Genomic DNA, 25,663 nt, shown 5'->3' on the forward strand with positions numbered 1-25,663 from the left:
TGACAACAGATCTTGTCGCCATTGCCGGGGGATTTTGCTGTTCATCACGAAGCTGAGCAGCACTATAATTATTTGGGTGCCACCTACTCATATGCCTGTGCATCCTATAATTACCGAAGCTGTATTTCTTGTCAGTGCCCCTTGAAAGTCGATCGCCGCAAATACGGCAAAACACATATCTGGCATTGACTTTTTTTTGGCCTGCTGGAAATTTAAAAAATTGCCAGATGTAGTTTTCTTTTCTATTGTATCTTCTGGGCTCCTCTCGCAAAAACTCAGGCTCTTCCTCCTCTTGCTCCTCTTCTTGATCTTCCTCTTCTTCTATGATTACTTGAGCAGGTGGTCCTTTCTTCCCTTGAGGAGGTGGGGGTGGTGGTGGGGGAACACTAGCTGAAGCAACAATGGAAGCCATTTCTCTATAATGGAAAAGGGTCTTTCTCTCACCAAGATGAAAGTCAGAGTGAGGAAAGAAGGAGGGGTTTTCATCATTTGGGAAAAGCAAAAGTTCTCAACCAATGAAAAGTGTTATTTTTAGGTCACCTGACCTAGCCTTCCATCATTATGAAACCAAAAGTGAAATGAACCAATGAAAAGTTTTATTACCAAGTCACATGACCTGTTATGCTTACGTTACGCGCTCCGGTTCGCGCCCCGAATAGCTTCCGGGTCGCTGCGCTTCGCACCTCGGTCCGCGCCCCGGGGCACTTCCGGGTGCGCTAACGCGGTACGTCACAAGACGCATTACGCGGCAACGCGATACGTCGCGCTTTCGCCACGCGCCGCGGATCGCTTCCGGGGAGCTGCGTTTCGCGCCTCGGTCCGCGCCCCGGGGCACTTCCGGGTGCGCTAACGCAGTACGTCATAAGACGCATTACGCGGCAACGCGATACCGTCACTATGTTGATTTCTTATCGGTTCGCGGACCGGGTCGCGGCATCTATTTGAGCTAACGGAAAGCTTCCCGGTTCGCGGACCGGGAGCGAAACAAAAAAAATATTTAAAAAAAATTATTAATAAACATATAAAATATATTTTTGTATTTAAAGAAGAATACATTTTACAGCTATAGATATTAGCTTTTAAAAAACCAATGAAATTCATTGAAAAAACCATAGGTTATAGACCATATATAGTTAGGAATTAGCATTTACAAAACCTTGAAAATTCACTGAAAAAACCATAGGTTATACACCATATATAGTTAGGAATTAGCATTTAAAAAACCTTATTTTACTCACACAAAACCATTGAAATTCCATATATAGTTAGTTGTACTAACTATATATCACGCACCCGCAATCCACTGCTGATCATGTCACATATGACATCATTCATGACATGGTCAGTGACATCACTGATGACATCACTGATGACATCTCAAATGACATCACTGATGACATCACTGATGACATCTCAAATGACATCACTGATGACATCACTGATAAAATCTCATTTGACATTAATGATCACATCACTGATGACATCATTCATGTGATAATACGATGAACCTCTTCAGACTCTAATATAACCTTAGATACACTCAGTGTAAACAGACACTCACAGACTGTCACTCATCCATGGAGTTACTTACACACCTAGTCAGTCATGCAAAGAATCAATCACAGCTCCATTTTCACAACTATACAGTTATACACACCTTACTTATTCAAACATATACTAAAACATATTTACTCACTTATACAATCCTGGATACAAGAGCACAATGATCCATACAGCCACTCACACATTCACTGGCTCTTATGCACAGTTATTTATATATGTCAACTCTCACATGTACTGTATTTTACATATGTACTTACTTTGACATGTAGCACTGAGATATCTATTCACTCACCAATACAGTCATGCACACAGTCAACCACCCATACAGCTGTTTCCACATGCACTTTTGAACCCATACATCTATGCACAGAGTCATACATCTCCCAGCCACCCACACACACTCTCAGTCTCCCATACAAATGCTTGGGCAACCAATCAATAACCCATATAGTTACTCATATAGCTACTGATCAACACATGCAGCAGTTTACAGAATAACAGACATAATGATGCACAAATTAAGACAGTTTAGTCACTAACCCATGCACTCAGTGAGACACATTTAACCACTCTCTCATACAGTCAGTCATGCACCTACTAAATCCTTCATCCAGACACTTATACATCCACTCATTCTTAAATATGTAAGACATATTTTAACTTTACAGAAAAATACAGTCACTGAATGTTGTCATCAGTGATGTCATCAGTGATGTCATTTGAGATGTCATCAGTGATGTCATCAGTGATGTCATTTGAGATGTCATCAGTGATGTCACTGACCATGTCATGAATGATGTCATATGTGACATGATCAGCAGTGGATTGCGGGTGCGTGATATATAGTTAGTACAACTAACTATATATGGAATTTCAATGGTTTTGTGTGAGTAAAATAAGGTTTTTTAAATGCTAATTCCTAACTATATATGGTGTATAACCTATGGTTTTTTCAGTGAATATATATATATTCACTGAAAAAACCATAGGTTATAGACCATATATAGTTAGGAATTAGCATTTACAAAACCTTATTTTACTCACACAAAACCATTGAAATTCCATATATAGTTAGTTGCACTAACTATATATCGCGCACCCGCAATCCACTGCTGATGATGTCACATATTACATCATTCATGACATGGTCAGTGGCATCACTTATGACATCACTGATGACATCTCAAATGACATCACTGATGACATCACTGATGACAACATCCAGTGACTGTATTTTTCTGTAAAGTTAAAATATGTCTTACATATTTAAGAATGAGTGGATGTATAAGTGTCTGGATGAAGGATTTAGTAGGTGCATGACTGACTGTATGAGTGATTGATTAAATGTGTCTCACTGAGTGCATGGGTTAGTGACTAAACTGTGTTAATTTGTGCATCATTATGTCTGTTGTTCTGAAAACTGCTGCATGTGTTCTTCAGTAGCTATATGAGTAACTATATGGGTTATTGATTGGTTGCCCAAGTATTTGTATGGGAGACTGATTGTGTGTGTGGGTGGCTGGGAGGTGTATGACTCTGTGCATAGATGTGTGAGCAGTTGATTCACTAGATGTATGGGTTCAAAAGTGCATGTGGAAACAGCTGTATGGGCGGTTGACTGTGTGCATCAGTGTATTGGTGAGTGAATAGATATCTCAGTGCTACATGTCAAAGTAAGTACATATGTAAAACACAGTACTTGTGAGACTTGACATATATAAGTAACTGTGCATAAGAGCCAGTGAATGTGTGAGTGGCTGTATGCATCATTGTGAACTTGTATCCAGGATTGTATAAGAGAGTAAATATGTTTTAGTATATGTTTGAATAAGTAAGGTGTGTATAACTGTATAGTTGAAAAAATGGAGGTGTGATTGATTGTTTGCATGACTGACTAGGTGTGTGTGTAACTTCATGGATGAGTAACAATCTGTGAGTCTGTGTTTACACTGAGTGTATCTAAGGTTATATTAGAGTCTGAAGAGGTTCATCGTATTATCACATGAATGATGTCATCAGTGATGTGATCAGTAATGTCAAATGAGATGTCATCAGTGATGTCATCAGTGATGTCATTTGAGATGTCATCAGTGATGTCATCAGTGATGTCATTTGAGATGTCATCAGTGATGTCATCAGTGATGTCATTTGAGATGTCATCAGTGATGTCATAAGTGATGTCACTGACCATGTCATGAATGATGTAATATGTGACATCATCAGCAGTGGATTGCGGGTGCGCGATATATAGTTAGTGCAACTAACTATATATGGAATTTCAATGGTTTTGTGTGAGTAAAATAAGGTTTTGTAAATGCTAATTCCTAACTATATATGGTCTATAACCTATGGTTTTTTCAGTGAATTTTCAAGGTTTTGTAAATGCTAATTCCTAACTATATATGGTCTATAACCTATGGTTTTTTCAGTGAATTTCAATGGTTTTTTAATAGCAAATATCATAAGCTGTCGAATGTCAAGTACATGGTAAGAAAAAACATTTTCGTGTTTATGCACACTGATCTGCTTTGAATGCTGCCCCCCCCCTCATTTCTATTAGGAGTACTCTCTCTTTGCAGATAGTGAAAGGTAGTTAACGCAGGCCTTTGCCCCCGTTGTAATACGTCGTGCCTGCTTCTCTCTCCATTTGATTGATTGTTATCCAAGCATTTACTGTTTTAGAATTGGTTCTCTTTGGTTCATTCTCTATTTACAAACAAACACAGAGTCGCAATACTCTGTTTAGTCTTTGCAGATAACGAAAAATCGTGTAAAAAAACAAAAGGAATCGAGCAAAATCAGTAGGCCACTAATGGGATCTCTTTTTGACCTCGCTAAAATAGAAACATTAGGAACAACCCCTCATGACAAATACGAAACTAGTGAGATGAACTGAACTCCACACCATGATGGCTGCAATACAGCTCGGCTCCGCCACCCACCCCGCCCAAAATAACGATAAACTCTATACAAATATTACAAATATATACTACACACCAGCAAAGTAACAGGGTAAAACATTTTATTAAACAACTATTTACATAACTATTTTATACTTTTTGTTGCCCGATCCAGCTAGCTCAATCGATCGAGCATGAAACTCATGCACTCTGATGGTTCAAAGTTTTGAGGAGTGCTTGTAACACTGTCTGAAGCCTATTTGCACTTGCTTCAGCTTCACTATTCTCAAAGTAAAGTGGGGGCTGTTTGAGGACGTGACTGCATTTGAAAACAATGTGATGCGGTGCCACCCTGAACCGCTTGAAGAAGGCCCCCGAGGGACGGTGTGATGGCGCGGACTCAGAGGGGGCGCTTGGCTCCGGCCCCCTCCCCAAGTCGTGTTCTCCTGGTGTGGCCTGAGATCGCCCCCGACATAAGTGGCCGGCTCCCGGGATCAAGCGGAACTTTTTGCCTTTTGGTAACTCTTCCATTCTTGACCTTGTCCCACAATCAGTTTCACCTAAAGACACGCTGTAGTGGGGCGCCCCTTTACCGTTTCAGTTGCCATTCCGCCCGCTTTTGCTACACTGTGCCTCTTCCGCTATTCAGCTTTTTACCGCCCGCTCTTTCGACTACAGCATCTCGCTCACCATGTAGTTGAGTTACTCCCGCTCTTGCGGTGCAGCGATAGGCGGCTGCCACAGGACTCTCAAAATGGCGGCCGGCTCTTCAGATTTGGGCGTGGTCCACTAAAATTGCCCTGCGACACCTTGGAACTCGGACGCTTGTCTGCTAGAGATTGGGCTCCATTCTCGAAAGCGTCCCCTCAGCCTTGAAGATTCTACAAAACTCTTGGGGGCCCCCGACTCCCGCAGGCTTCTGGTGGGGAGCGGCTAGCATTATTGCTCGTGGAATGGCCACGACGGAGCTACGAAATGGTGGTGCTCTCATGCTAACGCCAGCTTCAGTCTGAAACATCCAGAAACACTGTAGACTACCAATTCGATCAGTTCCGGTAGCGCCCCAACGTGACCCGGTAGAGAAGAACTAGCCCTCCCCTCTTTGACTGATGGTTCTTGTTGCCTGTCCCTTCTGTTGTCATTTAACAGAACTATTTAGCCTGCTGAAAGGGGTTGTGTTCCGACCGCTGGTTGGTGGAGACATTTTGACTATATTCTGGACCTGCGTTGTCGCGTAATGCGCCATATGACGCGCCGCGTTAGCGCATCCGGAAGTGATCCGGGGCGCGACGCGCAGCGCGTAACGTAAGCATAACAGGTCATGTGACTTGTTAATAAAACTTTTCATTGGTTCATTTTACTTTTCTTATTCTAATGATGAAAGGCTTGGTCATATGACCTAAAAATTACGCTTTTTATTACTTCCGAACATTATTTTTTCTTAAATATATGTTATAATGTTCCAGGCTAATGTACTTTCCCGGAAAATTTACAACTGTCCTACAAGTAAAATATATTCTTTTTTCGAGAAAAAGGGCGTTTCTTCGTCCCATGATGGAGCCGTTGAGCAAAAGAGGTTCGACCTGCTGTCTTAGTCGCCGATACGCCTGAATATGAGATTCTTATCGATCACTTTATGTTGCAGGAGTAGAAAACACAACAGCCCTTGACCATTTATCTTTACTGCGTTCCTGCGTATTATACCTTTTACCCTTCATGTAATTGGTCTGCTTTATTTCACTTGCCTTTTACTGATTCTAAAACAGTGACTATTATTAAAAACTTTACCAATGTATATACTACTACCATGTTTTCTTTTAAAAACCTTTATTGTCAAAATGTCATTATACAAATACGAGCCTATAACCACGTGGGCCGGCCACGGAGCAAACTGTAATCGTATATGATGAGTAGACATTTACACTGTAGAGGAACGTAACGGGCGGGCCATTAGGTTACAAGAACTAAGGTGTGTAACAGTTGCGGAATCGGTGGACGTACATTTTATAATTAAAATACGACAGGGCCAGTTACAATAAAATTATCTAGATATACATTTGCGGGCAAGTACCATGGGTGACGTTAATTCGAACTTTCAATAGTACAGTAATCAATAACACATCAGAACTTAATATCAATAGGGATGTCGAAATATTCAATCTATTCTCGTCCCCGCCCGCCATGTGCTTCAAAACTGCATACGTATCTCGTGATATCAAGGTTGTGCAACCAGTACACAACAAGGAGTTACGAGTCCCATTTATTCCGGCGCCATTTTGGGCGAGGACGGGCAGGTCCACGATATAGTCAAAATGTCTCTACCAAGCATCGACTATGATGATGTTCATATGCTGTATTTATTAGAGTAACACTCATCTGTCCACATGAAATTAATTTGCCACAATCTAAACATGTCATTTTAATCTTTCCAAAGTTATTCTAAATATTTAGGACCGTTTCCCTTGCCTCTCATGCTGTCAGTGCCACTTCTTTGATGAATGTACTGGCAGGTCGGGGGTTCTCCTCCAAATCTCTCTTTTATGCAGCACTATAATTAATCGGTGCCACCTCTCCATATGACGATGCATGGTATAGTTACCATAACTATATTTTTTTGCGGTTCCTCTGGAGAGTACATCGTGGCAGATGAAGCGTGTAACGTACCGGGCATTTACCTTTTTTTGCGTGTAGAGGAAAGGAAAAAAAATTCGAGCGTCCGAGTTCTAAGGTGTCCCAGGGCCATTTTAGTGGACCAGGCCCAAATCCAAAGAACAGGCTGCCATTTTGAGAGTCCTGTTGCAGTCGCCTGTCGCTGTAGCATCAAGAGCGGCCGAAACTCAGCTAAATGGCAACTGAAACGGTAAAGGGGCGCCCAACTACAGCAAACGAGCCTCCACATAGGAAGGCCCGTTCACGCCGCCTCCCCCCCCCTTCGGGCACCCCACGCCGTTATTCGGAGCAGTATTGTAGGATGGCCACACCAGTGCGGCAACTTGCTAGACACCACCTCGGTGGTAACCGAATCTCAGCGCCTTGTGGTGTCTTCTATTCAGAAAATATTGTTGCGCTGCCTTTGGCCCCATTCGCACACCGGTCCGCTACTGACGCCACCTCACAGGCCAACGGGGCGCCCCACGCCTACTTTCAGCATTGTAGGATGGCCACACCAGTACGGCAACTTGCTAGACACCACCTCGGTGCCATCCGGATCTTGGCATCTCAGCGCCTTGTGGTGTCTTCTATTCAGAAAATATTGTTGCGCTGCCTTTGGCCCCATTCGCACATCGGTCCGCTACTGACGCCATCTCACAGGCTAATGGGGCGCCCCACACCGACTTTCAGCATTGTAGGATGGCCACACCAGTGCGGCAACTTGCTAGACACCACCTCGGTGCCATCCGGATCTTGGCATCTCAGCGCCTAGTGGTGTCTTCTATTCGGAAAATATTGTTGCGCTGCCTTTGGCCCCATTCGCACATCGGTCCGCTACTGACGCCATCTCACAGGCCAACGGGGCGCCCCACGCCGACTTTCAGCATTGTAGGATGGCCACACCAGTGCGGCAACTTGCTAGACACCACCTCGGTGCCATCCGGATCTTGGCATCTCAGCGCCTAGTGGTGTCTTCTATTCAGAAAATATTGTTGCGCTGCCTTTGGCCCCATTCGCACATCGGTCCGCTACTGACGCCATCTCACAGGCCAACGGGGCGCCCCACGCCGACTTTTACCATTGTAGGATGGCCACACCAGTGCGGCAACTTGCTAGACACCACCTCGGTGCCATCCGGATCTTGGCATCTCAGCGCCTAGTGGTGTCTTCTATTCAGAAAATATTGTTGCGCTGCCTTTGGCCCCATTCGCACATCGGTCCGCTACTGACGCCATCTCACAGGCCAACGGGGCGCCCCACGCCGACTTTTACCATTGTAGGATGGCCACACCAGTGCGGCAACTTGCTAGACACCACCTCGGTGCCATCCGGATCTTGGCATCTCAGCGCCTAGTGGTGTCTTCTATTCGGAAAATATTGTTGCGCTGCCTTTGGCCCCATTCGCACATCGGTCCGCTACTGACGCCATCTCACAGGCCAACGGGGCGCCCCACGCCGACTTTTACCATTGTAGGATGGCCACACCAGTGCGGCAACTTGCTGGACACCACCTCGGTGCCATCCGGATCTTGGCGCGTTGTGCTGCCTTCGGCCTATTCGCACATCGGTCCGCTACTGACGCCGCCTCACGTGCCAACGTATTTTCTCCGCATTTTATACCCTATGCCGCAAACAGGTCATGTGACTTGTTTATAAAACTTTTCATTGGTTCATTTTACTTTTGGTTTCCTAATGATGGAAGGCTTGATCATATGACCTAAAAATAACACTTTTCATTGGATGAAAACTTTTTTTTTTTCCCAAACGATGAAAGCCCCACCTTGTTTCTGGATGTTTCAGACTGAAGCTGGCGTCAGCATGAAAGCACCACCATCTCGTGGCTCCGTCGTGGTCATTCTGCGAGCAATCATGGCAGCCGCTCCCCACCAGAAGCCTGCAGGAGTCGGGGCCCCCAAAACTTTTGTAGAATCCTCAAGGCGGAGGGGACGCTTTTGAGAATGGGGTCCAAGACCTAGCAGACAAGCGTCCGATTTCCAAGGTGTCCCAGGGCCATTTCAGTGGACCAGGCCCAAAAAGGAAAGAGCCTGCCGCCATTTTGAGAGTCCTGTGACAGCCGCCTATCGCTGCACCGCAAGAGTGGGCGCAACTCAGCTGAATTGCGGCTTTTGACACAGTGGACCAAAAGCGGACGGAATGGCAACTGAAACGGTAAAGGGGCGCCCCACTACAGCAGACTAGACTCCACCTGGAGAAGCCCGTTCACGCCGCCTCCCCCCGGGGCGCCCCACGCCGTTATTCGGAGGGCGGCAACTTACTGGACATCACCTTGGTGCCATCGTTCTGCTGCCTTGGAACTATTCGCACAACAGACCGCTACTGATGACCCACCCCCCGCGACGCCTCACGCCGGATACCGAAATCAGTGCGGCACCCAGGCAACATCACCCGGGTGCCGTCCAGAAATCTGGACGTTGTGCTGCGTTGGGACTATTCGCACAACCGACCGCTACTTCCTTCTTTTTCCCTAAAAATGTTTAAATGTTTTTACTGTTTTTGTTTTGTTGTATATATTTATAAGTTATTAAAGTTTTATAATCCTACTACTTTGTTGGAGTGCTATATATTTTTAATGTGACACATAATTGTAAAAACTTTGATGTACAAAGGTCATCCCTGGAATCTTCCACTTCAGGCTCGGTCCCCTCCCCAATCACAATACAGGATGGTTTTCAGATAGTAGGAACGCGTGTGCTGTGACGGATCTCATCGGGTGTGGGCCTTGATCTACTATAACTCCTTTGAAGAGGGGTGATTCTTTACAGCTGGGGCCATAAACTACATCTGCAGGGCTAGCTGATAGCCTAGGACCGGCCTGGACAATCGGACACAGAGGAAAAGGAGTGTCAGAGGGTGCGGTACTGAATAGGGCGAAAGGGAGGTGTCGGGCGGGCACAGGGTGTGATTCTCAGGGAAGAGCAGCGCAGATGGGGGGAGGTTTATTGCCCATGCATAAGACAGAGAGCGGGGGTGACCAGTGCCTGGGGAGATGCTTGCGAGGGTGGGGAGCCATGCTAAGGATCGACAGCGTGCAGAGAGTGGTTCTGGTCAAGGCATCTAAAATGGCTGCCGTGCACGACAAAAGTGTGGCATTTGAAAAAAGGCAAGATGGCGCAGACAATGTTTTTCAACACTTCCTGATTTCCTTCGAATCGAACGTTAACAGACGTTGGGGCATATTACCAAAGTTAAGCGATATTTATCCCTAACGATGCTTAGCAACGAATTTTTTACCGCTAAGCATCGTCAGAAATTATCGCAGATAAACCTTGCTATTATCAAGGTTTATCGCAAATGCGATAAAAAACGGCCGCAATGCATTAATATCGCTGAAAAGTCAGCGATATTCATGCATTACCGAGCTAATGCTCTTAGCCATGTTATCCACCTCCCATTGGATAACATGGCTAAGAACTGCTCAGGGCAGGTGTTACTTTTTGGAGATATTCGCCCTTAGCGCGAATATCTCCAAAAGTTGGTAATAGGAGATAGCGATGTTAGCGACTGTTTCCAGTCGCTAACATCTTGGCATGCCCACTTTGCATATCATTAGTGATAAATATCACTGACATGCAAAGTGGAGCCCAAGATGGTCGCTATCTCCTACTAGCGGTCGCTAACTGGTGTTAGCAACAGCTAGGTAATACAGAGATAATTTTATCTCCGCTTTCTTGGCTTTTAAAGCCAAAAAAGCGGAGATAAACCCCCTTGATAATATGCCCCGTTATCTCTCCCACACTACCGGTCCCCCTGGGCTTAAACGCCGAGATGGTAGGGACTGCATCCCGTGGAGATAGGCCGAGACGTCACTCAGCAGAAAAACAAGTCTATAAACATACAATAAGTTAAAAGTCAATCATTCTTCTTTCCTTGTAGTACGCTCCCCAGTCCGCTTCCCGCTACGCTAACCGGGCGCACCCCACCCAAAAAACGATATTTTTTTTTGCCCCTCCAAAAAGAACTAATTTTTGCACTCTATACTATAACTCTTTTTTTATACTACAAACACTTCGCTACAACCTCATAAATTAAAAATAAAAATGAATAATGTCTCAAAGAGGTCAGGGAGGATCTACTATGCCCCCTTATGGTCATTTGCCCCTTCGCTTTGGCCTCCTCTTGTCTCTCGATCCTACCGAGAGACAAGATGGCAGCCGCTAAGGACTGTTTGGAATGTTTACAGACGCCGGAGAACCAATCAGCTTCGCAAAGCTCTGTAACGCGAAAAGTACGCGAAGCGGAGCGCTGTTACAGATATATATCCTTTTTTGAACGTTAATTTCTCAAAATCCACTGGAGCACATATATTGAGACCTAGCAAAGGCACATCGGGCTACCAGTCCCTACAATTTTGCCAAGTTTCGTGCAAATCCATTCAGCCATTCGATTATTATTATTTTATTTTTTTTTGCCCCGCGGGGCCCTTTTAAAACCTCCACATCAAACCTAGGGGTTCAGGGAGGATCTACTATGCCCCCTTATGGTCATTTGCCCCTTCGCTTTGGCCTCCTCTTGTCTCTCGATCCTACCGAGAGACAAAATGGCGGCCGCTACGGACTGTTTGGAATGTTTACAGACGCCGGAGAACCAATCAGCTTCGCTTCACAAAGCTCCGTAACGCGAAAAGTACGCGAACTGGAGCGCTGCCTGGTCCGCTGTTACAGATATATATCTTTTTTTGAACATTAATTTCTCAAAATCCACTGGAGCACATATATTGAGACCTAGCAAAGGCACATCGGGCTACCAGTCCCTACAATTTTGCCAAGTTTCGTGCAAATCCATTCAGCCGTTCGGGCTAAAAGTGAGGCCAACCGCCCTATGGAAAACTCAATGTTAAAAACACGTTTTGGGACCCCCCTTCTTTCTCGGCCCCCCCTTGACGAAACCCCCCCAAATTTTCGGGGGCTGCTCAGAAACAAAATGTTCCATTTTCCTGAAAATTTCAGCCAATCCCGTCCACAAACGCCAAAGTTATTAGACATAGAATTTTCAAAAATCCCATAGAGAAAAAATCCTAACTATATATACCTACTGGCGACCGCCAGTAGGTAATATTAATTATTATGTTTTTCTGTTTAACTTTTTTTAATTACGTTTATTTGGTATTTTGTTAAAATGTATATTAAATTTAATTTATTTTGTTGAAAATATTTTTATTATTTAATATTTATTATTTTATTGTTTATATATATTTAAAAATCGATATTTTGTAAAACTATATTTTTTACATCAATGTTTTGTACTTACCTGTTTAAGTATAGGGAGTCCCTATTTATGTAGTCTAAATATTGTCATCGCTATTTTTTACATCAATACACCTGCTCCAACCAAAGAAACCCACGGGGGAAACGTCGAGCAGTTCTGAGCAGTTCTGAGAGCAACAATCCTCTAACTGGAATGGATTTTGACACCTTGAGAGCATTGAGGGAACTGGAGATAAACAGCGAAATGCCAGACGTAGATAGACATCAGTATATATTGATTGTTTTCTTAATCCCCAAGCCAAAGACTTAGGTTCCTTTGTGAAGGAAACCAAGGACTTTTTAAGAAGCATAACCAACATTGACTGGGAACTCGATATGCTATTGAAGAGATTGAATATAACGAGTTTGTACACGAGTATTGAACACACAAAGGGATTAAAGGCCAAATGGATTAAAGAGATTAAAGGCCATCCAATTCTTTCTTGCGAAACAGAACTTAAAATATTATGAACACAATAATATGTTGATGGAACTAATATCCTTCTGTATGATGAATAACATCTTTCTTTTCTCTGAACCGACAAGAAGAGGAAACGGCTATGGGGAAGTGCTTCGCCCCAGCTGTGTGAATTTATTTGTGGGCTAGTGGGAGAAGCATGTGGCCTGGGAAGGACAGAATGAAATGTGGCTGGACAAGGTTGCGTTGGGGGCTCGCTACATAGATTACCTTTTCATTATGTGGAAGGGGTCATATGAAGAAGCCATTCGCTATGTGGTAGCGCTCAATGATCTGAATTTAAGGTTTACAGAGTGTATAAGTTATACCTAGGTACCATATCTAGACTTGCTCGTCTACATTGAGGATAACACTCTACAAACGACACTGTATAGAAAACCCACGGCTAGAAACAGCACGGTGCATGCCAAAAATGTTCATCCCCACAGTGTTATCAGTAGTGTCCCCTATGGAGAGCTAGTTAGAATAAAGCGTATTTGCTCAACTACAAGTGAGTTTGAAAAATCTAGAGAGGAGGCTTTTCGAAGATTCAGGGAGCGAGGATATCCCAAAGGGGTATTAAACAAGGCAATGAAAAAGTCTTCAAATTTACTAAGGGAGGATCTGTTACTGAAAAAAATCAGAACACACAGTTGGGCACCAAGGGGAAAATAGTGGAGTAAAAATTATCACTGAATATACCTCTAGCTCATCTGAGGTATTTCAGATTTTCCGCAGACATTGGAAGATTTTGAGAACTGACACTATTTTGGGACCACATATTTCACAAAATCCCCTGATTACTTATAGGAGGGGTCCTACCCTCAAAGACCATTTGGTAAGAAGTCATTTCTCGAAAACCCCAAAAAGAAAAGATCTAGTTATGAGTTTTTATCCCTGCATGAGCTGTAAAGAATGCAAAAACAGTAGCAAGGTAAAAGAGTTTGAAGTTCCAGACCAAAACAACTAAAGAAAAATAAATAAACGAAGGAACTGCAACATAGAGGACACGGTCCACTGCATAATTTGACCATATGACAAGAAGCACATAGGCAGCATGATTCATCCAACCAATAAAAGAATCTTAGAACACATGAGGGAGATTAAAAACCATAACTTAACCTATCCGGTGGCACGCCACATTTTTCAAAAACACAATAGCAACCAGAATCCGCTAAGATTCTTCTGTCTAGATCAGATCCCTAAAGAAGAGAGAAGGGGGATTAAACTACAAAATAACGGAAGCTGGAGTCAAAGTACATTATCGAGTTACAAACCAAAACTCCACAAGGCTTGAACAAAGAAGAAGAACTATGTGTTCATATTCCTTAAAATTGACTATTAGATGTACATAGAAGAATGGCCAACGAGAGAAAGTGGGGAAGCCAAATCCGCATTTTGAGGACAATCGCAGGGGTAGTGTCATTGAATGAATTATGGCTGAGTATAATTTACCATTGAATTAGAATGTCTTTAAGAATCATGTGCTCATTCAGGGCTTAATCATAAAAGACAACTATAGAGTGGATTTGTGAATTGATATGCCATAAATATATTTTATGCCCATTTAGGGCAAAATAAATTTTTTCATGAATTGTGTGAACAATTACATTATGGAAATGCACTAATACTATGTGTTCACGTTACAAATTGTGTTTTTTCTATTCAGTGCTCTAAAATATTAGTCTTAACCATACCACTTCAAGATGGCCGAAATGAAATCATGCACTTTTGCAACTAGAGAAGGACTTTCTCTATGTTAATGAATTATACTGCATTTTCTTCCTTTGTGTTCATGTTACATTTTCTTTAAAAATGATTGTTGTTTGAAACCGTACAGACATTGAGAAAGGCGCAAGCCGAAATGCATCTGTCTGGTGCTATGGTCGTGTGGGGAAATAAATAATTGACTTTATCAATTTCCCCAGTGTGCTCCTCGTTCGTGACCAAGGAGGAAGGTCATGGTTTGGATATATCTCGGTGTGATTCGTCAAGCTGGGGCCGAGAAAAAAGGGGGGTCCCGAAACTTGTTTTGCCCATGAAATTTTCCATAGTAATCTATAATCGTAGCTACAGCCCGAACTGCTGAACGGAATTACACCAAATTTGGCGAAGAGGTAGTCCTTGGTTCACACTCGTGCCTTTTGGTTAAATGGTGTAAATCTGTTTAGTAGTTTTTCAGATATTAAAGGAAAAAAATACATATATATATCTGGGCGGAGCCTAACAACACATCTTATTCGTGAGATCTGATTGTCTGCCAGGACTTCATAAAAGAAGTGTTGGCAGCCATCTTGGGACCAATATACATGATAGCACCTCCATAAAAAGAATTACAGGTAATAGAAGGTTTTAAGACTTTAGTTACATTATAAATCATTTGTTGATGGTGATGGAGCAAGGTTGCACACGTAAAGTGACTTGCTTGTATTCAACCCTCTCGAAAATGATATTAATGTACTAACTAACATGTTTCGTTATATTAAATTTGCAATACACAACGTTTCTAGTATCGAGGGGAAGCTTGTGAATGTGCTTTTACTAACTATAATCTGCTTGCATTAAAATGGATGCTGCTACGTGGGATTTTCTACTGTGCATGCGTCTTTCACACTCACGTGACATGACGTGTTATTTCGCTTTGTGGGAAACTTTTGCTTCTGGGCACTAGAACTAAGATGGCTGTTCTATGTCCTAACGTGCAAGAAGTTTGCTTTGCTGCTTTACTAAGCTGTTTGTTCTGCTTAACCTTTAATGCAATAGTTAAAATAAAATATTGGGATTAGATTAGAGATAAGTGGTATACAGTGCATTCATTTATTTTGTGTCTCTAAAACTGTTTCTCTTCTATTTTTGTATGTATCGTATTTGGGCCTGAAATGTACCTCTGAACTCCATCTTTGAAGAGACTGCGCCTGTGCGAAAGAATCCCAAGCTGTTGAAGCTGTGGCATTAAATCAGTGCCAGAACCTGACATGGATTGAGAAACTATGAAGAAAAATGACCTCCTTACTCGGCCAGTGGAAGCCGAATTGAATAATTTGTTAAAATATTGCATGTTATTGTTACATTCACTGCCGGGTGGAATTAAAGTACATGGTAAGATAAAGTCATGGGAGGGAACATTTAAATACATGATTGACAAGTTACCTCATATCAATATGGTGTGATGACTTCTCCTCGTCTTTTGACCAATAAAATCGTGGGGTTTACACATTTGCAACATTGGGGGGTGGTACACTGACCTGGAAAATAGTATACCTAGGGTAGGCTTAGCTAGTTAATTTGTCCTACTCGTTCGAATAGCTGACCTGTCACTGACCCAACGCACTCAATAGGTGATCGAGAGCAGAGATGCTGGCAGAGCATTCTGTCAGAAAATGCGATAACCCAATCGTGGTTCTGGGAAGGAGTTCGATAACCCAATCAGGGTTCGACTGTTAGCTGCAGAGAGGGGTGTGACGCTGGCGTTGCACTTTAGCTGTAGGTGTCGGTCTTAGCATGCGGTGGTCCTGTCCTGATCCAATTGAAAAGGGGGGGCCCTCGCCCCCCCCGCACGCATGGCGGCGCGGCGACCGTCGCCCCCCCTTTCCCCTTTGTTGTCATTCGGCGGTGGGGGCGTGCCCTGGGGGCGCTGCCCACCGCCGATTGGCCGGCGGCCTTCCTGACCCGGATCCAAAGTAGTGGGTCCGGGTCAGGGGGGGCGGGCGATAGGAGGGGCCGGCTGGCCCCTCGGGAATAAAGAGGTGGGGAGCGCCCAGGAGACCCCCTTGTCCCTGGACGCTCCCTCGCTGAACGGTGTGCCCCGCACTCGGGGCTTCTTTGTTTTTATAATTTTGTCCGCTTTCTTTTTCAGGTTCCTGGAGGCGTTTTTGGTTTTGAACCCCTTTGTGAGCGAGAGCGTCGACGCGGCAGGCGGAGGCCGCCGGCTGAAGAGGCCAGCTCGGGCATAATTCTTCCAAAGCACCACACCGCTTCGGGAACAGGAGCGGCTAGAGAGCGGCGCCGCATCAGGGACCGGGAGAACAAATCGGTATTTCTGCGTGGAGGGGCCGGCAGGCGACGAGGTATTTGTTGGCGGGACCTGGGGGCGGCCCGATTGTGCACGGTAGGAAATATGGAAAATCCTGATTGTCCGAGGCCGGTTTTGCACTGTGTGTCGTTTTAGTTTTCACCTGCGTCTGTTCGGCGAGTGGTGCGGACTCGTCTGCAGTCATGAATGACCATGCTGGGCTCGGGTGAGTGTCAGGGGGGAGTGTCGTTTCAGGTGCAGACCATGCTGGGCTCGGGTGAGTGTCGGGAGGAAATGTCGTTTCGGGTGCAGATTCGAAATTGCAGAGTTGGGTTTGACCGGTGTCTCTGTGGGCCAGGTGGACGGAGTGTGGTCGCTTCGTGACGTGGCCGTGTGCCCAGGCACATGGGGGCCCGGGCTGGATGATATGTTGTGCACAGCATCCTTTTGTATGGACCCGCACTGAGCGTTGATGGGATTGCATCGCTGAGACGGGTTTTGTGTGGAGCGGTGTGAGGCCCCTCTTCATCTTGGGAGGGTGGGTGTGCATGGACACGACCGTGTGGAGGCCGCGCAGCGTCGGCTGAGTGTGGGGTGGCGTCGCCTGCCTTTGTGTGGAGTCCCAGTGCTAGATGGGGAGTGCGGCTGACTGCGCGCGGGAACTCGCATGTGGTTGGTTCGCTAGGTGCGGTCTGTGATTTCCGTGGGACTGGACATGTTGTGCGTTTGGACCCTGGGGAGATACATAGTGTGTTTCTGCTGGAGCATCTGCCTTGGGGACGGAGCTGTTTGGGAGCGCCGGCCTCTCACCTGCGTGCTGTGGCACTGTGCCAGGTGGTGTGTAGCGTCATGCAAGCAGGGCATTTTTGGCGCTTTTTGGCGAACGGAGGTCCTCATTGGGGATGATGCGATGTGGATGTGGGATGTGGATTGATACCTGCATAGCGCGCTGCTCACCCGCGGGGGTCTCGGGGCGCTTGTGCGAGTGCCGCTGTGGAACCGATCCTGGCTTTCCCTGTGGGGTGTCCTCTCCTGGGCGCCCCCAGGGTGGGGGCCGGGCATCTTTGGCGTTGTGGGGCCGTTGTGGAGATTGGGCAGGCTGTTGCCCGGTGTTGCGGAGTGGGATTCCATGATTGGAATGGGCACCGAGGCGAGAATGATCTGGTCCGGGGAATTTTGAGCCCAAGACCGGTCGAGGTGGGGAGATGAACCCTGGTCCCGAGCTAGACCTCTGCATCATGGTCTGCCGCTCTGGCCATTGAGCCACACTTCTCCATTTGCGCCACACTTCTCCACTATATGGAGGCTGCTATGGTGCATTACTGCAAATGTCCTCACTGCGTTGTGTTGTACAAATCTATTTAAAGTCTCTGAGGAAGATTTATGATGTTGTTCTGAGTCAGACCTCGGTGTTTTTAAAGCTTTAACAATGTCTACTTAGTCACCATTTCCATTCAAATGCATCAATAATCCTGTGCGCTAATTGTGAATATGGGGATCTCAAATATTCAGTTTTAAAATAACTAGCGAGAGTATCACTAACAAGCATGGAGAGTGGATCAAGTTTTCAAAATATTCCCGAACCAACACAGTCCTCACGTTTCCGAGATAATTCAGAATTCAAAAAAGGGATCCTTAAACAAATTCAGAACCTGAATTTAACAGAACTAGGAGACAGTGGGAAGGAAAGGTCATGGAAAGAGAGGTGGAGACGGGGGCAACGACTGTGGAGGAGCAGTCGGTGAACCGAGAAGAAAGCATATGGGGGTATGAAGTGTAAGAAAGTCGGCCTTTGAATGTGAATGTCATAAACAGGAATAATTTCTTAAAAAGCATTCGCAGTGTCAATAGGTCTGTTTTTCAAGGAATGTTGTATGGAAATGTGGAGCATTACAAGTGAATAGCATGGGAAGTGATATCCATTCCTGTGGAAGCAAAGAACGGTAGAAGGTAGAACTGTTGAACTCGAATGATATTGGTGTAGGTGTAAAGATCAGGTAACAGTTGAACTGTCAAGCCAGACCTAAAAAATCATGGCAGGTTATTGACTGCCCTCCTTCCGTCGGTGTTGCTGCCAGATAAAAACATCATACATTATCTATTTTTCTAGGAAAATGTAAAAGTATTACAATGTTATGTCTGTGTCCATTGAAAGTTCAAGCTTGACAAGCCGGATGAATACAAAAAAGTGATCACAGCTGTGTGGTGTGCAAGCACAATTTTGTGGTAGCACAATTTCTTGCCTTTCATGACATGTATTCTTGGCTCCCAACATGTGGACAAAGCCAAATCCCCTGTCCTGGTGATTATCACATGATTGTCTTGCGACTAATATTGCAGCAGGTCCATTGGCACCAGCGCCCGGGTGCATATGGAGAACACTGATCTCCAAATATAGCTTATTTTACTAGCCATTATCCAACGGTGGGGAGTATTTTGCTTCCTAGGATTAGGGTGCTCTTATAAAGCTAGAGCACATTGTTTTGTTTACATAATTTAAATAAGCTAGCCAAGGCTCTCAACTGAGTGACACTTGCACCACGTTAAGTAGTACATGTGCAATGCAAGGCTCGCATAAAGATTTATGAAGCCATGAAAAGCCACCCTGCGTGGCTTTGAGTGGCTTAAAAAATCAGGGGTAAGGCAACGCAGCACAAATTGCTGTGTCACCTTACTCTGAGCTAGGGAGGCACTCCATGATGTGGCAGTGGGTTTTCCCACACATCACTCATGGAATTTGACACTGAGCCAGATTTATAAAAACATGCAAACCCCGGGAAGAACCAAATCCATATGACTCACAAGGCGGGGCATAACAATGAGAAATAACTTAATTCCTCTTTCCATGTGTGCAGCATTCTGCAGCAAACATAGAAAGAGAAAAACACCTCTTAGAATGGTTTTGTGCAAAAAGGTGCCACTTCCTGCACTACAACAATCCTACCTGCATCGGAGGCCCCTTGCACCATGGTTGGCCTAAGTTGGCACTAAGCTGAAAAAATGGCGTCAGCGCTGGCATAAAGGACAGGAATGCTTTGAATTGCTCAAATACGGTTGATTCCCGCATTTTCACTTGGCGTAAGGCAGCGCAGCAAAATGCGCTGCCCTGTGCCAAAAATGCCATAAATAAGGCCCTTAGTCTTTCAGAGATATTTGCTTATGTGGAAACACTCCAACGCCCTTCTAGATAGGCCATCACGACTTTGCTAGTAACATCTTTCAGCCCCTTACTAGGACTCCGTCAGGTATCATTGCTATACTTCAATGAGTGACCGTACACATCTGCAAGACCTTGGCATAGTTGTAATTTACATTTACAGAACAAAATAGTGGATTGGGCACATGGACACATGCATGACTGCCCCAGGGCTTCCTAGTTGGTAGCCGAGGTAGGATAATTGAGAGGGTGGTGGCAAGAATTTGGCGGCAGCAGGAGGTGATAGTTAGAACAATCATGGAACCATTCACGAATAAGGTATAAAACAATGGACTGATTGCATTGTGGAGGTATGCACCATATGAGGTGCTGTTCACTATTCTAAGGGGGGGCGTTGCACCAGTCCAAAAAATTGCACCTGTCCAAACGACCCTTCATGGATGATAGGTTAAAGTCAACATTATTAGTAAGCTATCCTAGGGTTAGCTGTATTGCGTGCAGCCTTCAGCTAAATCATGAGGGAATAGAGAGCAGCTTGTTTTACCAATCTTTAATCTCATGAATGAGTAAATGAGAAAGAACAGGTGTATACCAACAAATATATGTATTTGTACTAAACACACCCCTTTAGTTCAGTCAGTAAACTTATTTAACACACAAGTAAATTGGCACAATATACGTTGAGCCTATGATGAGATTTGAGGCGAATAATTGCAGTATGAAAACTTATATGGCACACAGTAATTTAGCACCAGATACGTTGAGCTCTAAGGGTGTACCATAAGCCACACATTAATAATATGGTGGGGGAACCACGAATAGCATAGAGACAGGGCCTAGAGCCTTTAGGAAGACCACTTGGGGTAATGATAATGATACACACCCTGATGTCACAGCGGAAAGGTGCCCAAGAGCCTAGTTGCGCCATCACATAGTTCTAGGGATGCATGTGATTATGTCCGGTTGGCTGGGATGATATTTCCCAGAAGCCAAAGTGGCGAGCGGAAAAGGTCCTTGGGCCAGCGTATGGCCTGGCGGAGGTAGGGCTGTGCTAATTTTTTGAGCTAAAGACTGTGATGCTGCATTGTTAAGGAGGCTGTCTTGTTTTACACTTAGATCCTATGCATGAAGACGTGGGTAGAAAACCAGGAGTCAGAGGCGAGGTCCTCGCCTGCAGCATAACTTTCTTGTGTAACAATGATTGTGAAAATAGGAAGCCAATTTTTCAGCCTACCATGGTAACATTTACTGTCGACATGGTAATGTGTAGTGATCTGGCACTAAGATTATCTAAAACTTAGCGACTGATGGTAATGTGAGTTTAGGGCGTGTACAGCAGTTATTGCCGGAACACTAATGGTTTGTGTCTATCTTTCCAATTTATGTATGACCGGGTCCATGGTGGATACCTGGAGTGCTCCACATCACAACAGCTGCAACAGGTGGACATCCCAAGGGATGCTTACGTCAGTCACGGCTGGGTTCATGGCGGATATCTGAGGAGTCCTCCACACCGCAGCATCAGCAGCGGGTGGACGTCAAAAGGGAAGCATACGTCGAGAAAGAGGACACCAAGGGCCCAGGTATTGCTGGCAGGTGTAAGTGCTACCCATTCCCTAAGGGGGAAGTGGGAAATTTGTCATCCAGGTTTTCTTGGCCTTTTCCTGGTTCTTGCAGTTTCTCAAACCTGTCACGCAGGGGAGGTACTCATCACCAGAAGTCGAGGAGCTACAATGTGCCAACACAAGCAACAGGCAGGACAGGGAAGAGTTGGTTAAGGGTCTGTGCTATGGTCAGTCCGGGACCATCTTGCAGGGACTTTTAGCTCAGCAGCCCGACCCCCTGTCAGCGGTGCTACTTCACCTAGGGGGGACTGAATTGGCCAAACTGGGGAGGCGAATACTCATTGAGTTCATCTCCACTGTGGGTGGGTCTTCAGGACTTGCCCGGGTGGCACAGTAGTAGGGTCTCAACTTATCCCGTGGTGGCGGAGACTCGGTCAGGGCGTTGAATCATTCGATAAAGAGGATCAACACACAGTGGGACAAATTATTCCAAGCCCCCCCCTCGGTTATAGATGATCCAACATGGGTGTATTTGTTCTACCTGGTGAGGGGAGTCCATTTGACGGAGGAAAGAAGGGCCCTGTGGTCTGATGAAGTCAGGGCATGGTTGGAAGGTGTTGCTGAAGTGAGAACTTTCTAGGGTAGGTCTAGGCAGGGGGAGGCCAGATCGTCGGTTAACAATGCTGGCCTGTGGCGGTAAGGTCATTATCGGTGAGCACATATTTGAGGTCTGAGGGGGCGGGCATCATCCTATGGAGGTTCCCGCCCAGGGGGAGGGGCCTGCGGGCCACTCCCAGAACTCCAGGGGCAAGGTAATGGATGCTGCAAAGCAAAGGAGTGCGGGTAGGAGTAGTTCACGCTTTCCTTAGGCTGGTAGCCACCCCGCGCGCGTGGACTCATGACGCCACCGGCGCAGAGTAAGGGCCCTCCTTTAGTGGGTAAATGGAGTTCAGGGCGTAGACCGGGCAATTCCCGGGGTAACACTGCGCATGCGCACGTCTCTAGGGGAGGCGCAGCTTGTAGGACCTGACACCGGTAGTGACCCTGCCATATGGCCAGAAATGTACAAAAATCAAGATTAGGATGTTTAGTCTAAGTTAGGAAACAACATGTATTAGAGTTTTGTTAAGGTCAGGCTCTCAAACTTGTTGATACGAATTGTGTAACTAAATGTCCTGCTGATTTTTGTATTCATTGTTGATGATGCAATTAAAAACCTTTTTTAATTTCATACTTTAATAAATACGGCCGGGCGACTAGCGCCCGCCTTCCAAAAAGTAAAGACGTCTCGTGTCCACGTTCCTGGGTGTTGGGTGCCGGATTGGGGGGGAGGCGGCAGCTAGTCGCTGACCATGTTGGTCCGTAACCTGTCCTGATTCTAGTCTGCACCTGTTTCCCCGATCACACCTACACTTTGGGATTCTTATCCTTTGATTCAGCCCGTGGCCAGGGTTGGTCTTCACACCATTCTAGGTAACTATAAAGTGTGGGTTTGTCACTGTACTGTTTCCCCTTCTCTACCCACCCTATGTCTAACGCTTAACAGTATTCTTTCTAAATTATTTTATGTGTTGTTTCAATCTTCATGATTCTAAATAGAACAAGAAATTATTGATTTTATGGTTTCTAACATTTAAAGATTTTACCTAGATAAAAGAACTTAAACCTTTCCAGAGTTTGTGGTTATTTATGAAATGCAAATGTTATATACTACCTATTTTCTTCATAACTTCCTTGATCCTTTAGGATTCTAGGTACCGGGCTAGGATTGGTAAGTCAAATGGTTAAACAACATTGATTGAGTGTAGGTTTACCTGTTTAACGTATATATAGTTATATGGGCCTAGGTGAGTATGGTAAACGAGCAGGTGAGCCCACATTCTATCAATGGTATCATACTCACCTTAGAAATTGTGGTGTGTTCTAAGGTGATTTTACCATGTGAAAAAGCCTTCTGCTGGGATGTCATGAATCATGTTTGAGAGAAGACTATTTTCTCATGCTTTTCCCACAGAGGTTTGGATGGTGATCTATAAGCTAAACTGAGAGCATATTTTCTGTAAATTCACATTATCTGTCTCAGTCATGTGAGAATGAAGTCCGACATTCTCAGTAAAACATGTACTTCCAACAAGAGCAAAGACTGTCAGTTGATTCCTTTGTGTTCTACTGCAGCTTCTCGGAGTGTTCTAAAGAACAACTAGAGAGCTAACAGCCTTACTTATGACAAAAGTATAGCACAGTGATGTCATTTGAGATATCATCAGTGATGTCATAAGTGATGTCACTGACCATGTCTAGAATGATGTAATATGTGACATCATCAGCAGTGGATTGCGGGCGCGCGAGTTATAGTGAGTCCAACTAACTATAACGTGGAAATTTCAATGGTTTTGTATGAGTAAAATGTTCAGCTAACTATAACTGGTGTGAAACCTATGTTTTTTTCAGTGAATTTCAAAGGTTTTTTAAATGCAAATTTGTAACTATAACAAATGTGAAACCTATGGTTTTTTCAGTGAATTTCAAAGGTTTTTTAAAAGCTAATTCCTTTGTATTTTGAGTTTGTAACCTAGGTTTTTTAAATTGATTTTTTTGTATTAGCTATTCTTTATGACTATTAATTTTTATTATTTTTTTTTCAAAAATTATTTTTTTTAATGTATTTTTCATGTAGGTTTTTTTTTAATCATTTTGTCTTGGAGCGCTCAGGGTGCGCGCACCGGTAAGCTCACCCGAGAGCGCAGCGAGAGCGCTATTTCCGCGTGTGGAAAAAAAAGTATGTATTTAAACTAAATAATAATGCAAGACATTCAGTGGCATACTTATAAAATTAGTATTTTTGATTTTAAATAACCGTATTTTAACTTTAAATGCATTTCCGAAAAGCTAGCAAAACGTCATTCAGGTGCGCCGCGTAAGGGCCCCCGGAAGCGCATATGTTCGTGCCGCCTAAGCGCCCCCGGAAGCGCTCCGGTGCGCGCAGCGTGAGCGCGTCAAGTCATGTGACCTTAAAATAACTCTTTTCATTGGTTGTTAACAGTTTTTTTTACAACTAATGAAAACCCCACCCATTTCCTTCACTACCTCTTTCACTTTGGAGACAGCAAGACCTGTTCCCTTCTGTTCTTCAATTTAGTGGAAAGAATGGCTGCCAGACCACCCAGCAGCAGTGAGGACTCTGATGAGTTCATCCAGGAGGAGCCTCCTCAGCCCATGGTGAAGGAGCACTTTATATGGAATGTTTTTTACCATACCACCAGGTGAAAAAAAGGTTAATGCTCCAAAGGTGGAGTGTAAAATTTGCCAAACAGTTCTTTCACGGGGTGACCCTAGAAGAAAGTACAGTTTTGGCAACTCCACAATGATCAGGCATGTTCAGAGGAGGCACCCCCAGAACTATGCCCGGGAAAGTGTCCGGGACCTGGCAAGTAATCCCCCAAGAGATGGCGCCTCAACATCCACTGGAGGAGCAACAACATCATCCGTGAGAGGAAGACCTGAGAAGCTGATCCCCAACATTCAGCCTGTTTTCAGTGATATCACTATCAAGTATAAGCAGTGTGATGAACTGCTTTGCTGCGGAGAACAGAGTATCATGAACATTGTACGCAGAAGGGAAGACCACCGCTGCCCTCCCCAGCCCTAATTTTCCCCCTTTTTTTTGCTCCTCTTGAGCAGTTTGGCATTCCCTGTTTTTGTTTTTGTTCAGAAAAAAACCTAAAAAAGAAGAAAAAGACAGCTGTTTTTAGAACTACCTCCAATTCTCCAAAAAGAGCTGTATTCTTTACAAATTCAAAAGGAGTGAGTGATGTGGAGTGCAGTGAGAGAGGAAAGGAAAATGAGTGAGGGAGCAAAGAAAGGGACTAGAGTGAACTAGGGGGACTGAAAGAAGGTGAGTGTGGGAGGTGAGTGAGGAGAAGGGGGTGAACAAGGGGAATGAGGATAAGTGAAGAAAACGGAGTAAGGGAACCGGGGTGTGGAAGGGTAAGAGAAGAGCAGTGATGTTGAGGAAAGAGTGGAGATACAGAGTGGATAAAGGCAAGTGAGCGTGAGACAAGGGGAGTAAGGGAGAGAGGAGACAGAGGAAGTG

This window comes from Lissotriton helveticus, chromosome 6 (assembly GCF_964261635.1).
Source record: "Lissotriton helveticus chromosome 6, aLisHel1.1, whole genome shotgun sequence".
Taxonomy (NCBI): domain Eukaryota; kingdom Metazoa; phylum Chordata; class Amphibia; order Caudata; family Salamandridae; genus Lissotriton; species Lissotriton helveticus.